This window comes from Erythrolamprus reginae, chromosome 7 (genome assembly GCF_031021105.1).
Source record: "Erythrolamprus reginae isolate rEryReg1 chromosome 7, rEryReg1.hap1, whole genome shotgun sequence".
NCBI classification, from domain to species: Eukaryota; Metazoa; Chordata; class Lepidosauria; order Squamata; family Dipsadidae; genus Erythrolamprus; species Erythrolamprus reginae.
This window is the reverse complement of record NC_091956.1, coordinates 84,318,766-84,336,284: the sequence shown is the minus strand read 5'-3', so window position 1 is coordinate 84,336,284 and position 17,519 is coordinate 84,318,766. Positions and strand designations below refer to the sequence as shown.

Genomic DNA, 17,519 nt, shown 5'->3' with positions numbered 1-17,519 from the left:
GAGATACAAACCCTGGGTTTAAGATTTTTTTTGTCTCTTCTTACAAACTATTTTCACCTTACAAACCCACCACCACTGCTGGGAAGTGCTCGTTTTTGCGCTGCTGGGATTGCCCTGAGGCTCCCCTCCATGGGAAACACCACCTCTGGACTTCCGTGTTTTTGTGATGCTGCAGGGGAATCCCAGCAGCACAAAAAATGGGTGCTTCGCTGGCAATAGAAGTCCGGAGGTGGGGTTTCCCAGCAAGGGGAGCCTCAGTGAAATCACAGCAGGTGGAGTTTCGAGGACTTTGGTGTTTTTGTGATGCTGCGATTTCACTGATGCTCCCTTCGCTGGGAAACCCCACCTCCGGACTTCCATTGCCAGCGAAGCGCTCATTTTTGCAATGGTGGGATTCCCCTGCTGGGATTCCCCTGCAGCATTGCAAAAACACAGAAGTCCGGAGGTGGGGTTCCACAAGGAGGGGAGCCTCAGGGGAATCCCAGCAGCACAAAAACAGGCACTCTGGCTGGCAAAAGGGGTGAATTTTGGGCTTGCACACATTAATTGCTTTTCCATTGATTCCTATGGGAAACATTGTTTCGTCTTACAAACGTTTCACCTTAAGAACCTCATCCCGGAACCAATTAAGTTTGTAAGACAAGGTATCACTGTATTTGGGTTTTGTTTAATTTTGTTTAATTTTTTAAAATCTTTTTATTTATTTTCTTTGACTTTTTTGTATCTACATTTGGATTTTCTTTTTAAATTGTGAAAATGAGTAAAGAATATTTTAAAAAGAAAACACACAACGGCTTAAATACTTTTTGTTGAATGAGCTTTTTAACTCTGAGTACTTTTTCAGGAAGCGAGTCGTAAATATAATTCTTAACAGGGAAAGAAGAAGAATAGAGGATGCATCTACCGTAATTTAAATTGCTTTCAAGTGCATCTAGTTCAGATTGCTTTAAGCAGTTGGCAAAGACAGCGTCATTTTCCCCAGATGCTTATTTTTTTCCTTAACACCATTCATAATGCTGTTTTTATTGAAATAAAATCATACATTTTTCCCTTTGTAAGATTAATACTCACATCTTCCTTTGGTTCTTTCTTATACAGTTGAATCTTAACTGTATGGAGACTGGGAGGTTAATGCTTCTTCAGATGGTTTTATCCCAATAAATAAAGAGGGGACACCCTGGTAATCTCTCCAGGGTTTTGTTTTTTCACTTAAAACTTTCTTCTTACTCTTTCTTTCACTTTCATCAGTAATGCTTTTATATCATTTAAAAACTTATTTTATATTATCAATTTAGCTTTCGGCCTTGCGTAAGCAGGATGTTTTTTTTTAAAGATTGTCAGATATTTGTTTAAGTGTTTTTTCTATGGTTTTCGTGTCATTCTTCTTAAGAACCTGTGCAGTTTTCTGACATGATTTTCAGAACTGCTTTACCATTGCCTCCTCCCTGGGTCTGAGAGAGAATGACTGGCTCAGCTAGCTTTTGGGCTTAAGGAAGGACTAGAACATGTCTACTCTTTGTCCAATGTTACACCAAATTAGGTCTCATCACTCCTTCGGTACTTTGTAAATACAGTAGTCCCTCGCTATATCGCGCTTCACCTACTGCGGCTTCACTTCATCGCGGGTTTCTGAGGAAGTCGATAGGCAGATTTAAACAGCCCGCGGAACTCGACCGGCAGGTTTTTTTTAAAAAAAATATATATCTAAAATTGTAAATACTGTATTTAAATACTGTATCTAAAATAAATACTGTGTGGGAAGGGTTTATAAACACTTAAAACAATGAAAACTTACCAAACAATTACAATATAAATACTTAAATAAGTACTATCAGTCGATAAATTCCCCATCGCGGATTTCACCTATCGCGGCCGGGTCTGGAACGTAACACCAGCGATAGGTGAGGGACTACTGTACTAAGGAAACCATTCTCAGGAGCTGTTCTGGTTAACATCAACTGATTTTTTTTTCCGAACGCCATCACTCTACTAAACAAATAATTCCCTCAACACTGTCAGACTTTCTACTAAATCTGCACTTCTATTTCTACTAGTTTTTCTCATCATTCCTTTCACCCATTTCCTCCCATGTTGACTGTATGACTGTAACTTGTTGCTTATATCCTAAGATTTTTATTAATATTGCTTCTTCATTGCTTATTTGACCCCTATGACAATCATTAAGAGTTGTACCACATGATTCTTGACAAATGTATATTTTATTTTATGTACGCTGAGAGCATAGGCACCAAGACAAATTCCTTGTGTATCCAATCACACTTGGCCAATAAAAATTCTATTCTATTCTATTCTATTCTATTCTGATGTCTATCAAACTGCTGTAGCTTTTCTCTCTACAACAGCGGGGGCCAAACTTGATTTCATTGAGGGCTGCATCAGGGTTGTGTTTGACCTCGGGGTGGCTGGGGTGGATTCGTCCAGGGTGAGCGTGGCCAGCTCAACATCACTTGTATTGGGGCTCCTGTGGCGGCTCTGCCAGATAAAACAGGCTCCTAAGTTCCGTTTTCGGATGTGACGGCCTCCGGCAAACCTCTGCCAGCAAAAATAAAGCTTGGGAGGGCAGCACACAGCCCTCTGAGGTCCATTTTTCATTGGTGCTGTCGGCCAGTCCTTTGCTATTTCCAGAGCAGCCCCCCAGGCCAGATCTAAGCACCCCACAGGCCGGATCTGACCCCTGGGCCTTGAGTTTGACACCTCTGTTTTACAATTTGAAGATGAACCAGTTTAGTCTGGTGGGCAATTAATTTTGCCAGGGGGCCGCATGAGAAATTGGGATGGTTTTAGAGGGCCGGGCTAATATAATTAACTCAGTTCTACCCAATACTGTACAGACCCAGACCCTGGCCTGACCTAAACACCCAAGTCCACTCTATAGACCCCTAATTGTTTGCTTTACGGTGCACCACAGTCACTGCACTGGAGTGTTTGCGTGGTTTCTGTGCTCGGCCATTTTCAGTAGGCGGTCAGGGTCCGCTCCAGTGCGAGGATGAAATAGCTCACCTCGTTTGCCGGGATTCCTCCAGTTCCTGCTTTCCTCATGATTCATCAGGAAAACAGGAACCGGAGTAGTCCCGGCAGACGCGATAAGCTCTTTCATTCTCGCTCTGGAGTGGACTCCAACCTCCACAGATCAGTCAAAGATAGCGGGCGGGCCGGTCACAGACAGCAGGCGGGCCGGATGCAGGCCGCGGGCCGCCCCTTGCCCAGGTCTGGTCTAGTGGAAAGGCACTACACTAGAAACTAGGGGGACATGACTTTTAGTCCTGCCTTATTAAGACCTAGAAGCCAACAGGATGATTTTGAGCAAGTCCGCTGTCTGCATTGGTTGCCGATCAATTTCCGGTCACAATTCAAAGTGTTGGTCATCACCTATAAAGCCCTTCATGGCACCGGACCATGGTATCTACGAGACCGCCTTCTGCCGCCCGAATCCCAGCGACCGGTTAGGTCCCACAGAGTGGGCCTTCTCCGGGTCCCGTCAACAAAACAATGTTGTTTGGCGGGGCCCAGGGGAAGAGCCTTCTCTGTGGCGGTCCCGACCCTCTGGAACCAACTCCCCCCGGCGATAAGAACTGCCCCCACCCTCCTCGCCTTTCGTAAGCTCCTAAAAACCCACCTCTGCTGTCAGGCATGGGGGAACTGAGATATTCTTTCCCCCTAGGCCTTTACAATTTATGCATAGTATGTTTGTTTGTTTGTATGTATGTTTGGTTTTACAAATAAGGGTTTTTTAGATGTTTTAGGATTGGATTTACATGCTGTTTTTGTTACTGTTGTTAGCCGCCCTGAGTCTGCGGAGAGGGGCGGCATACAAATCCAATAAATAAATAAATAATAAATAAAATAAGTCACCCCCTCTCTGACCAACCCATCACATAGGTTTGTTTGTTGTGGGGAAAAATAAGAGAAGGGAAGTGTGTTAGATATGCTTGCCACCTTGAATTACTGTATTTGTAAAAACAATAAAGGTGGGAAACAAAGAAGGAAGGGCCCAAGGCATATGTTTTCTTTTTCTTATAGAGAGCTGCTGTGGGGAGTTAACTACAAAGTACTTGGAATGCAAAAAAAAAACCCCTTCTTGGTAGATGTGATAAATATTTATTTGGAGTTTCTTAGTGTTTCCAGAAACCTGTCAATACTGGATGCTTAAAAGTTAGCTTGATAAATCAAACATGATCTGCCTAAGGGGTGCCTGCTTATTACACTACATAAATTAGGAGCTTAAATGTTTTGAAAACACCACAGTAAATAGCCACGGCAGCTTTGTACGGTAGGTTACTGTTTTTATACGTTAAAAAGCCTATCAAGCACTTACACAAAGAAAACGGTATTAAATTAACCTTTCTTGTTCTGAGGTTTTTCTTCTATTCTGCTATTCAAATCTCTCTCTCTCTCTAACATTTCAACATTAAATTCGTAAATCAAAACATTCCATGTATAAATAAAGAGCTTATATTTCAGTTATCAGAGGAAAGGATTATCGGAACAAACGGCTGGCATAACAGTAGATATCAGATTTATACAATAGGAATTTATTAAATATATTCTCAAGAAAAAAAGTGTTACTCTCTCCCAAAAGAGAGTAAGATAGAATACAAATAGCTGTAGTACTACTAGTTCTAGGTACCAGTTGGAATCTATCTCCAATTTAGATTAGAACATCTGTCTAATGACTGACCCAGATTGCATCCTACCACATAATCCCGGGACACGTATATTTTTATTTCATTTTAATTTCATTTCATTGGATTTGTATGCCGCCCCTCTCCGTAGACTCGGGGCGGCTAACAACAGTGGTAAAAACAACATGTGACAATCCAATACTAAAGTAGCTAAAAACCCTTATTTTAAAACCAATCATACATACAAAACGTACCATACATAAATTGTAGAAGCCTAGGGGGAAAGAATATCTCAGTTCCCCCATACCTGACGACAGAGGTGGGTTTTAAGAAGCTTACGAAAGGCAAGAAGGGTGGGGGCTGTTCTAATCTCTGGGGGAGTTGATTCCACAGAGTCGGGGCCGCCACAGAGAAGGCTCTTCCCCTGGGTCCCGCCAAACGGCATTGTTTAGTTGACGGGACCCGGAGAAGGCCCACTCTGTGGGACCTAATTGGTCACTGGGATTCGTGCTGCAGAAGGCGGTCCCGGAGATAACCTGGCCCGGTGCCATGAAGGGCTTTATAGGTCATAACCAACACTTTGAATTGTAACCGGAAACTGATCGGCAACCAATGCAGACTGCGGAGTGTTGGCGCGACATGGGCATATTTGGGAAAGCCCATGATTGCTCTCGCAGCTGCATTCTGCACGATCTGAAGTTTCCGAACACTTTTCAAAGGTAGCCCCATGTACCTTCATTTGTGAGGATTGCAACTGATTGAAGTTCGCATGTCCTTTGTTTCATCTGTAGTCATCGGTCTGCAGAACTTTTATACTGTAGAAGCTTTTTATCGCTCTGTGCCATTTAGAAAAATAATAAAAAAATATTAAATGGGTCTCCTTTTTTGGGTCATTTTAAAGTTTAATGTTGTGGCATGGTGGCTATTTTAATAACACTGTGTAATGAGTTGTTGGTGTAAAATGCCGATGAAATAATTAAGGTCTCCAGGTTAGCCTCCTAACAGGTGTTTGATGAAAAGGTTTTGTTCTTTCCCTGCTAATCAGGAGGTTCTGAAATGCTAGGTAACATTTTAAAACTTCTGAATCCTGACCTAACAAACTGTACTGATTAGTAGTAGACTCTTAAGAGGTTAATCAAGAGTATTTCCAGTTTGGAAATGCCTTAAAGAGTTTCCACAAATAAGCTTCTTTGTTTTCAATACGACATATTGCAATTGATTAAATATTAATCCTTTCACTATGGGTAGATTGCATGAGTACGTGTTATGGGGTGTTTTTTTTTCCTGGGTATAAAATTTTTCTTTATTTTTCTTTCAACATACTATAAAACAACACGAACAATAAAAAACACAGAATCGATGCTTAAATAATAATTAATAATATTTCTGAGATATGTTAAACATTCAGAGAGAGAAAAAAGCGCTAATAATACAGTGATCCCCCGTTTATTGCGTCCCCAACCATTGCGAACAGGGTACTTCGCGATTTTTCAACCCGGAAGTCAAAATACCATCTACGCATGCGTGCGTTTTTTCTATGGGCACGCATGCGTAGATGGCAACCGGGAGATCAGCTGCTGGGTGGCTTTCCTGGGTCTTCCCCCTCTTGCTGGCTCAGTGAGGAGTTTCCCCACCGCCCACGCAAACTCCTCGCTGCCGCCCGCCCTTCGCCCGCCCACGCCGTTCATTCTCGCCGCTTTCGAGCTGAGTCCTGTCCACGCTGTCTCTCGGCTCGAAAGCGCCGAGAGACAGCGCCAAGGAACGGGCCTGTCCACGCTGTCTCTCGGCGCTTTCGAGCCGAGTCCGGGAGCGAGTTCGCTCCCGGACTCGGCTCGAAAGCGCCGAGAGACAGCGCCAAGGAACGGGCCTGTCCACGCTGTCTCTCGGCGCTTTCGAGCCGAGTCCGGGAGCGAGTTCGCTCCCGGACTCGGCTCGAAAGCGCCGAGAGACAGCGCCAAGGAACGGGCCTGTCCACGCTGTCTCTCGGCGCTCCCGGACTCGGCTCGAAAGCGCCGAGAGACAGCGCCAAGGAACGGGCCTGTCCACGCTGTCTCTCGGCGCTTTCGAGCCGAGTCCGGGAGCGAGTTCGCTCCCGGACTCGGCTCGAAAGCGCCGAGAGACAGCGCCAAGGAACGGGCCTGTCCACGCTGTCTCTTGGCGCTTTCGAGCCGAGTCCGGGAGCGAGTTCGCTCCCGGACTCGGCTCGAAAGCGCCGAGAGACAGCGCCCCCCGGACCCCCAACCCGGGTTTGGGGGGCTGCTAGGAAGCCCCCCATGCCGGCGGCAAACAGCCGCGCCGCCCCCAATCTTCGGCTCCTCGCTAGCGCTGTGGGAGTAAAAACACCATCTGCACATGCGCAGATGGTGTTTTTACTTCCGCATCGCTACTTCGCGAAAACCCGCTCATTGCGGGGGCTCCTGGAACGGAACCCTCGCAACGAGCGGGGGATCACTAATATGTACTTTTTATCCTCTTCTTTGATAAGTTAATTAAAATTAACCACACATGAGATATATTTCATCTACATATAACATTATTATAAAATCTATTCCCTTATATTCCCTTTTTCTGTTTATAGTAAAACATAAACATCTTAACATCTTAACTCAACATCTAATTTAATCCTTTCATCTCTGTGTTAACTCCTTATCCGATACTTCCACCAGTCGTTATTTCATCACAGAAACATAGAAACATAGAAGACTGACGGCAGAAAAAGACCTCATGGTCCATCTAGTCCGCCCTTATACTATTTACTGTATTTTATCTTACAATGGATCTATGTTTATCCCAGGCATGTTTCAATTCAGTTACTGTGGATTTACCAACCACGTCTGCTGGAAGTTTGTTCCAAGGATCTACTACTCTTTCAGTGAAATAATATTTTCTCACATTGCTTTTTATCTTTCCCCCCAACTAACTTCAGATTGTGTCCCCTTGTTCTTGTGTTCACTTCCCTATTAAAAACACTTCCCTCCTGGACCTTATTTAACCCTTTAACATATTTAAATGTTTCGATCATGTCCCCCCTTTTCCTTCTGTCCTCCAGACTATACAGATTGAGTTCATGAAGTCTTTCCTGATAAGTTTTATGCTTAAGACCTTCCACCTTCCATCATCTGGGTCTTTAATAGATTAAAATTAAATCATTATATATATTTCTTCAAAAGTAAGTAAAAGAAAATACTTCTCAATTATTTTTAGTTTCCAACCATTCATAAAACTTTCCCCAAATCTTATAGTAATCACACTCCTCTTTATCTTTAAGTTTTAAAGTAATCCTATTCATTTCAACACAATCTAAAATCTTATGTAATATTTCTCCTTCGTCTGGAATTTTATTCAGCTTCCAATTTTGTGCATAGCTGCTGTTAAAATATGTATAATCAAATATGTTACTTCTTTGTTAGAATTTTCTGGTAAAATACTTAATAAGAATATTTCTGGTTTACATTCAATAGTCCTTTTCAAAATCTTCTGTATCCATTGCTTGAATCTCTTTCCAAAATTTGTTAACTTCTGTGCATGTCCACCACATAGGATAAAAAGAGCCTGGTAACTGATTATATTTCCAGCAGTAGGTGTTATGTTGAGCGTGGAAGTATTTCACCAAATATTCTCTGAACAAGGCAGTGTTCTCCAAATAATGTTAGTTAAATTATCCTTATAGCTTATACTGGAGGGTGAAAGGAAGCTAAGGACAGGCTGGTAAATGAGATGAGATGGGTGGCATATAAATCTAATAATAAATAAATAATATTTTTTAAAAAGAATGGCCGGCTCCTGTTGTGGTTAGCTCTGGCCCAGCTCCTGCCCCAAGGACTGTGGATGTGGGGGAGGCATCCACATGCTGCAGGCCTGTTTTGCCCCTCATGGTGGAATCTGCTGATGAAGGCTCCTCTGACAAAGAAGACATGAGTGACAGGGAGGAGGAGAGTGTGGCAAACAGCTCAGAAGGAGATCAATTATCTAGCTCCTCCTTGGATTCAGAACAAGAGTTAATGATACAGCCACGCATGCGGAGAGCGATGCATAGGCAGCAACAACTGAGAGATTATTATCAAAGAAAATGAGGCCACCTGTGGTTGGGTGGGGCTGTGGTCATTAGTGAGGCTGCTATAAAGAGCAGCCTATGGGTTTGGCCATTGTGGAGGATTATCTGATCGTTGTGTTTCGTGACTGCTTTACTGACTTTGACCTTTTGTGTGCTGATTTTTCCCTGCTTTGAAACCAACCCAGAACAAAGTGTGTTTCACTTTGTGAAAGAAGAAGGACTGTGAATTGCCTCACAGCTGCAAGCTAAGTATCACAGAACTGATAAGGGACTTGTACAAATTACCAGTTTGTTTGGAGACGAGGGCTCTTTGCTATACCAAAAGAGGGCTTGGTTTAAGTGAATTTTCATTATAAAGAACATTGTTTTGAATTTTCAACCGTGTGTGTGTCTGAAATTTGTACCTGTGAATTTTCGGGAGGATTCTGCCAGAGAGCCCGACAGAACAGCTCCTTTAGCGGTGTTTGAATGATATTAGAAGTGGATGAAACATTTTCACCTTATTCATAAAATATTCTCCAGAGATGTTGGTTAAAAGAAAAAAAAAAGCAAGGAGCTGTTCAGAACATTACCACCTTTTTCATTTGAAGACCATTATGTAAATTTCAGAAATGAAAATGTTAAAAAAACCCTTCATTGAATCCTTATTCATAACAGCAGTACCAATTTCCATCTGTGAAAAGTAGGCAATTCTGAAGCCTATTGCAACGAGACAGATCATGTTTAATTAAAAATAGGATGGCACTGAGTTTAAGCTCCCCATCCCAGACCGCGAGTTAAAAAGGCTGAGACACATACACACAAATCCCAAAGGAAGAATGGAAAGAAGAACCAGGCATCCCTGCCTCTTTAATTATATTCTCAGTAATTTAGCAACACCCGCACATTTTAAATACTTTCCCACAAGTATTTGTGGAAAAAATTCATTTTGCTCTTGGGAAAATACGGTGGACTTATTCTTACGCCAATACACTACCAACTTTCCCTGTTTGAATGCTTCAGTCTTGTTGTGGAAAGAGTGCATGGAGATACAGTGAAACTGCTTATTACATTATATATTTATTTTATTTATTTATTTATTTTGTCCAATACACAATAATACACAATGAAGGTTATAGAGGATATAGTATAATACTAGATATGTTCTGTCGGGCTCTATGGTAGACTCCTCCCAAAAATTCACAGGTACAAATTTCAGACACACACATGTTTGAAAATTCAAAACAATGTTCTTTATAATGAAAATTCACTTAAACTAAGCCCTCTTTTGGTATAGCAAAGAGCACTGGTCTCCAAACAAACGGGTAATTTGTACAAGTCCCTTATCAGTTCTGTGATACTTAGCTTGCAGCTGTGAGGCAATTCACAGTCCTTCTTCTTTCACAAATTGACACACACTTTGCTCTGGTTTAGTTTCAAAGCAGGGAAAACTCAGCACACAAAAGGTCAAAGTCAGTAAAGCAGTCACGAAACACAAGGATCAGATAATCCTCCACAATGGCCAAACCCACAGGCTGCTCTTTATAGCAGCCTCACTAATGACCACAGCCCCACCCAACCTGATTTTCTTTGATAATAATCTCTCAGTTGTTGCTGCCTATGCATCGCTCTCCGCATGCGTGGCTGTATCATTAACTCTTGTTCTGAATCCAAGGAGGAGCTAGATAATTGATCTCCTTCTGAGCTGTCTGCCAAACTCTCCTCCTCCCTGTCACTCATGTCTTCTTGGTCAGAGGAGCCTTCATCAGCAGATTCCACCAGGGGCAAAACAGTCCTGCAGCATGTGGATGTCTCCCCCACATCCACAGTCCTTGGGGCAGGAGCAGGGCCAGAGCTAACCACAACAAAGTAATCTGGTCCCATGCCATGTAGGGCTTTATAGGTCATAACCAACACTTTTATGTTTGTTATGACCTATAAAGAAGAACATAAGCTGAAATATTGAAGAAACATCTCAGTAAAAAGCTGTAGAAAGCTAATTTCAAATTGTTACCAAGAAAATTATGTAGATGTGGCAATGAAGCCATTGGAACAGGAATATTACTCCAAGAGGAGGCATCATATTTTTATGACATAAGAATCCAAAGGATGAAAATGAAATAGGTGAGGGAGGTTTTTCACTCAATCCCTTCTCCCTCAGCAGCAAGGTATGGAACAGAATTACCTGATGGATAATCTTACGTTTGCTTAAAATGAGACAGGAAATTTAATTAGGCCTCCTGCTGCTTTTGTCACAAATTGTTGTACCTTTCTGGAGATTAATTCCTTTGGCGATCAGTGGAGACTTTAAAGCAAAATTGTCCCAGAATTTGGATGTTAATCAATTTAAGAATTGGCAGCCGCAATAGCTGGAAAATTTACTTTTTGAAAGGAAAAGTTTTATTGGGCATCTTGGGAGAATTCTCATAAATCAAAATAGCCCCTAAGCCACTGTCTGCTGGTACACAGCCAAATGAAAGTGTTGGTGTAATGACCCAAGGATGTCAATTAGGAATTAATTAAGGAGTTGCTAAATTATTTTGGAGCTTGATGACCAAGGCTGGTTGCAAAACGCTGCAGTGATTTAGGAGCTGTGCTGTATGTATAAATTAAACCTGGCAATATTTGTTAATGTTTCAAGTGGGAAAAGAAACAATTGAAGTGCCACAAGAACGCCAGCGGCTGTGCATATGAAACATACATATGAAATGTGTCCAAAAAGAAAATATACCAGGACTTAATAATGAAAAACAACAGCAACAACTGAGTCCTGTCATTGAATGCAGAGTAGGAAAAGAGTTTGTAAGACTGGGAGATTATGCAAGGCGTGTTATGCAAACAATTTCATAAGCAGCATCACATCCTGTATAATCCAAAGATAAAACTCAGGATGTGGCTGCCAAACATTTATATAGAAACAGATTTAAGCAAGCCAATTGTTTTCCCCTTTGTCTCGGATACAAATTGACATTTTATATTTTGTGTTGGCCTCTTCTTTGTCCTCTATTGTCTTAATGTTAGAATGTAATGATCTTGGATGTTTGGGATAGCAGGGCTAATACTGATGTTATTTGTTTCCCCATCTTACTGTCTAGACCAGTGATTTTCAACCTTTTTTGAGCCGCGGCACATTTTTTACATTTACAAAACCATGGGGCACATTGAGGGGGGGGGGGGGCGGCTAAAAAAAGCTTGGACAAAAAAATTCTCTCTTCCTTTCGCTGTATTTCTCTCTCTCCCTCTTTTTTCTCTCCATCCCTTTCTTTCTTCCTTCTTTCCTCTTTTTTGCTCTTTCTCTCTCCCTCACTACCTCCCTCTGTCTTTCTCCCACCTTCCCTCCCTCTCTTTCTCTCTCTTGCTTTCTTTCTCTTGCTTTCTCTCTTGTTTTCTTTCTCTCTTGCTTGCTTTCTCTCTCTTTTTCTTTCTTTCTCTCTCTCTTGCTTTCTTTCTCTTTCTTTCTCTCTTGTTTTCTTTCTCTCTTGCTTGCTTTCTCTTTTTATTTCTCTCTCTCTTGTTTTCTTTCTCTCTGAGCTTCGCGGCATACCTGACCATGTCTCGCGGCACACTGCTTGAAAAACACTGGTCTAGACCACTGATTTTATTTATTTTATTTTATTTTTATTTATTTATTTGTTTGTTTGTTTTTTGTCCAATACACAATACATATTGAAGAGAATAGACATATAGTAATATATATAAAGAAAAGGATAGAAGAAAAGATATAAAAACAGAGGAGAAGATATATGAGAGGAAGAAAAGATATGTGAGATCTTGCATGTTTGGGATAGCAGTGCTAATACTGATGTTATTCAAAGTGTTGGTTATGACCTATAAAGCCCTTCATGGCATCGGACCAGAATATCTCCGGGACCGTCTTCTGCCGCACAAATCCCAGCGACCAATTAGGTCCCACAGAGTTGGCCTTCTCCGGGTCCCATCGACTAAACAATGTCGTTTGGTGGGGCCCAGGGGAAGAGCCTTCTCTGTGGCGGCCCTGGCCCTCTGGAAGCAACTCCCCCCAGAGATCAGAATTGCCCCCACCATCCTCGCCTTTCATAAGCTCCTTAAAACCCAACTCTGTCGTCAGGCATGGGGGAACTGAGATAATCCCTTCCCCCTAGGCCTATACAATTTATGCATGGTATGTTTGTATGTATGTATGTTTGGTTTTTAAATTAGGGTCTTTTAAATTATTTTAAATATTAGATTTGTTATATGTTGTTTTTCTATTGTTGTTAGCCGCCCCGAGTCTACGGAGAGGGGCGGCATACAAAACTAATAAATAAATAAAATAAATAAATAAAGGAGAGACAATTGGACAGGGGATAGGAGGCACACTAGTGCACTTATGCACGCCCCTTACTGACCTCTTAGGAACCCAGAGAGGTCAATCGTGGATAGTCTAAGGGAAAAATGTTGGGGGTTAGGGGTTGACACTACCGAGTCATCCTTTTCCTCCCACTTAGGACTGTAGGACTGTAACTTGTTGCTTGTAACTTGCTAAGATTTTTATTAATATTGATTGTTTCTTCATTGCTTATTTGACCCCTATGACAATCATTAAGTGTTGTAGCACATGATTCTTGACAAATGTATCTTTTTCTTTTATGTACACCGAGAGCATCTGCACCAAGACAAATTCCTTGTGTGTCCAATCACACTTGACCAATAAAGAATTCTATTCTATTCTATTCTATTCTATTCTGTTCAATCAACTGGGTTTTGTTTTTGCTGGGTGTGAACATTACTTGTAATGTGTTCATTAACGCTGCAGGAAATGTTGATAGATTGTTAGAAACAATACTGTAGAATAAAATTATTGAGCAATTAGATTACATAGTTGATCCATTGATTGATTGACTTATATTAATCTCCATATAAACCTGGTCCCCTCTCCCCTTTAAAGGCTTTCCTGTCATAAATATTATTATTATCAACTGTCAATTATATATATATTTAGAAAAAGACTATGGATGATGCACTAATTAAACCAAACCAATACAATTCCTGCTTTTAGAAGGGCCAGTATTCCTAAATTTCCGAACAAGAGCCTGAAGGGCAGAAACTCACCGAGATGAACAATATAATCATTACACGAGCTGCAGGGTAAAGAAGAGAAACCGTTTAATGAACAGCCTTTCCTCCTTCTGATTATTACAAATTAACATACAACCACATTTGCTTAAAACAATTGCCAAATGTTTTCAGTTGTTTGGACAATAAAGCATTAAGAATGTTCCAGGTGCTAATTAATGTGTTTACAAAGAGTGAAGCCAGGCTTTCTGTGATAAGTAGCGATGCCTTTGGGCTGGTGCTGTACTAAATTCTCAGTTAGGTGTATAACCAGAGAGAAATTAATTTAATATACTAGAATTATGTTAACTTTCTATGTTAGCATTAATTTGCTTCTTTTCCTAATTATAACAATTTCATTATCCCCTTTCTTCATAATTTCTTACAAGAGCACCCTTTGATCTTCCATTTTTTAAGGAAAGCCTTCATTAAAGACAGCCTGGTGTCATGGAATGTAGTCTGGATTCCCAGCAGGAAGGGGGGGGCATTTCAGAGGAGCAAGAGGCAACATAGTCCAGTTAGTTTATGTCAGGGAAAAAGGATGAAGATGGCCCCTCTCTAATAGTTCCCAGATAATCAGGCAGTAATAGTTTTGGGTTGGAAGGATGCGACAAAATGGACAATGCAAAATTGGTATAGGTACATGGTGGACCATATTAAATTTGAAATTATGGATAAAAGGATAAATTCGGATAATGAAACTGAGTTGGGACAACTGATGGGACGGTGGGACAGGGTAAGACAATATATGACGAGCAGAATCCGAGACCAAGCTACAAGAAATAAATTGGAATCACTCTATAATATGTAAACAGATATATTGCTCTTGGGTGAAGTGGACTATACAAGAAACACCCCCAATTTGGTGGTGGGGAATTTGTGTGTGTCGGGGTGGTAGGCACAATTCACTATGCACTGTTTTATGTTGTGTGATATAAAATTTGTTAAAAATTAATTTTAAAAAAAGGCTCTCTGTGTTCCGGCGGCCATCTTGTTGAAGGGCAAAGGTACTTGGTGGAGGGGCGGCCATTTTGAGAAGAGACCAAGTGTGCAGTGGTGGCCATTTTGAGTCCTCTAAAGGATATTGCACGAGGAGGCGGCCATTTTTCTGGCTCGTCTGGCCTTCTCAAGGCTTCTAGTATGGCAGATGACATTGGCCCCAATCCATAAAAAGGCGGAAGAAGACCCACATTCTGCATGCGCAGAAGCATTTTGGGCAGGTGGGCGGAGCCTTCGGCCACCAGTGCTACCAATTCTTAGAACCGGGCCAAACTGGGACCAACCCACCACTGGTCATAGAAACATAGAAGACTGATGGCAGAAAAAGACCTCACGGTCCGTCTAGTCTGCCCTTATACTATTTCCTGTATTTTATCTTAGGATGGATCTATGTTTATCCCAGGCATGTTTAAATTCAGTTCCTGTGGATTTACCAACCACGTCTGCTGGAAGTTTGTTCCAAGCATCTACTACTCTTTCAGTAAAATAATATTTTCTCATGTTGCCTTTGATCTTTCCCCCAACTAACTTCAGATTATGTTAACTAACTTCATGGCCTTATGTTACTAAAGGGAGTTTTAGTTAGTAGAGTTCAGTGTCCAAGATTCTATACAGCTATTATGTCTCTCAGGAGACAGATTTAGATAATTAGATCAGTGACCTGATTTGACTGGAGCAGTTTCATGCGTGTAAATTTGTGTAAATTTAACGGAGAAAATTATTCTGCCTCAGAGTCCTACAGCCCAGTCATAGCACTATATCCTTTTCACAACTGAATTCCCAAGGGCATTGAGTTTTAAAGAAAGAATCAAGTGAATAGATGGATGAATGATTGTCTCTATTTCCTTGATGATTGACCTAATGAACTCTAGCTCGACAATCAGGAAGTATGCCCCAATCAAGATACCACCAACTCCGACAAACAAGGTAACAGTAAACAATACCCCAAGTAAAGAATCCCCAAGGCCACTCCAATACTTCGTAAACTCCTTAAAACCCACCTCTGCCGTCAAGCATGGGGGAACTGATATAACTTCCCCAGGCCTATATTGTTTATGTATGGTATGTTGTGTGCATGTTTTTTAAATTATGGGCTTTTAGTTTTAATTATTAGATTTGTATTGTACATTGTTTTTCTATTACTGCTGTGAGCCGCCCCGAGTCTACGGAGAGGGGCGGCATACAAATTTAATAAATAAATAAATAAATAAATAAATAAATAAATAAATAAATAAATAAATAAATAAATAAATAAATAAATAAATAAATAAATAAATAAATAAATAAATAAATAAATAAATAAATAAATAAATAAATAAATAAATAAATAAATAAATAAATAAATAAGGACAGGGCAAGGGTTATGACCTATAAAGCCCTTCATGGCACCGGAACAGAATATCTCCGGGACCGCCTGCTGCCGCACGAATCCCAGCGACCAGTTAGGTCTTACAGATTTGGCCTTCTCCGGGTCCCGTCAACTAAACAATGTCGTTTGGTGGGACCCAGGGGAAGAGCCTTCTCTGTGGCAGCCCCGACCCTTTGGAACTAACTCCCCCCAGGTATCAGAGTTGCCCCCACCCTCCTTGCCTTTCGTAAGCTCCTTAAAACCCACCTCTGTCGTCAGGCATGGGGGAATTGAGACTTTCCCTTCCCCCTAGGCTTATAAAATGTATGCATGGTATGTCACTATGTATGATTGGTTTCTTAAATTGGGTTTTTTTAAAAAATAACTTAAATATTAGATTTGTTTACATTGTATTATTATTGTTGTTAGCTGCCCCGAATCTATGGAGAGGGGCGGCATACAAATCTGATTAATAAATAAAATAATAAATAAATAAGTATATAAACTGAGAACATTCCTTACTCCTTCTAGCACTAATGATGTTTCATACTTTGGGAATGAAATTTCAGAAGTAAGTCTCATAAATTACTTCCCAATAAAGTCATAATCATTATTTAGATCATCCACGATTAACCTCTCCAGGTTCCTAAGAGGTCAGTAAGGGGCATACATAAGTGCACCATTGTGCCTTTCGTCCCTTGTCCAATTGTCTCTCCTTTATCTCATATATCATATATATTTTCTTCCTTTCATATATCTGCTCCTTTATTTTCATATATTTTCTTTATATATATTACTACATGTCTATTCTCTTCTATATGTATTGTGTATTGGACAAAATAAATAAAAAATAAATTATCCTTTCATCTCGTATTTTCACACCTACAAACATCAACTAATTGATGGGTTCCTTGAAAAGAACAGGTATTTATTTTGTAAGTCTGATACAAAATGTGAATATCTTAATGGATTGATGGATAATCTGCAATTGATCAGCAAGATTTTCTATTACCCTTTGGCTTTAATGCTTTAATGCATTGATAAAATGCTTATCTTAATTTGATTCTCATTCTTTGAAAAGCTGGTAACGTTCCATCCCATTCAAGTTTGTCTGGAATCGCACACTCTTCTTTCATCTTTCTAATAAATTATATTCTGCCTTCAATGTTAATCCTGCTACCCCCCTGCCCAATCTATTCTACTTTAATTGTTCTCTGTAGTTTTAGGTTACAGCACTGTAACATTAATTTTATCCATATGTCTATTATATTTTTTAAATGGAGACATGGATTTTTTTCTGCATGGAACAAAGTATGTACAGCAACATTGATATTTTAAAGAGTAATGAGCCATTCTAGATGCTAATGTCTTGAATATGTCCACCCACCTTCCGTTATTTATGGGGTAAGGATATGTTCTTGTT

General features: G+C 40.7%; 1 protein-coding gene across 4 annotated transcripts in view; it reads left to right on the top strand.

Moving 5' to 3' along the window:
• CCSER1 (coiled-coil serine rich protein 1) overlaps window positions 1-17,519 on the top strand; it is a 580,273-nt gene that overhangs the window by 126,754 nt on the left and 436,000 nt on the right. The window lies entirely within an intron of this gene.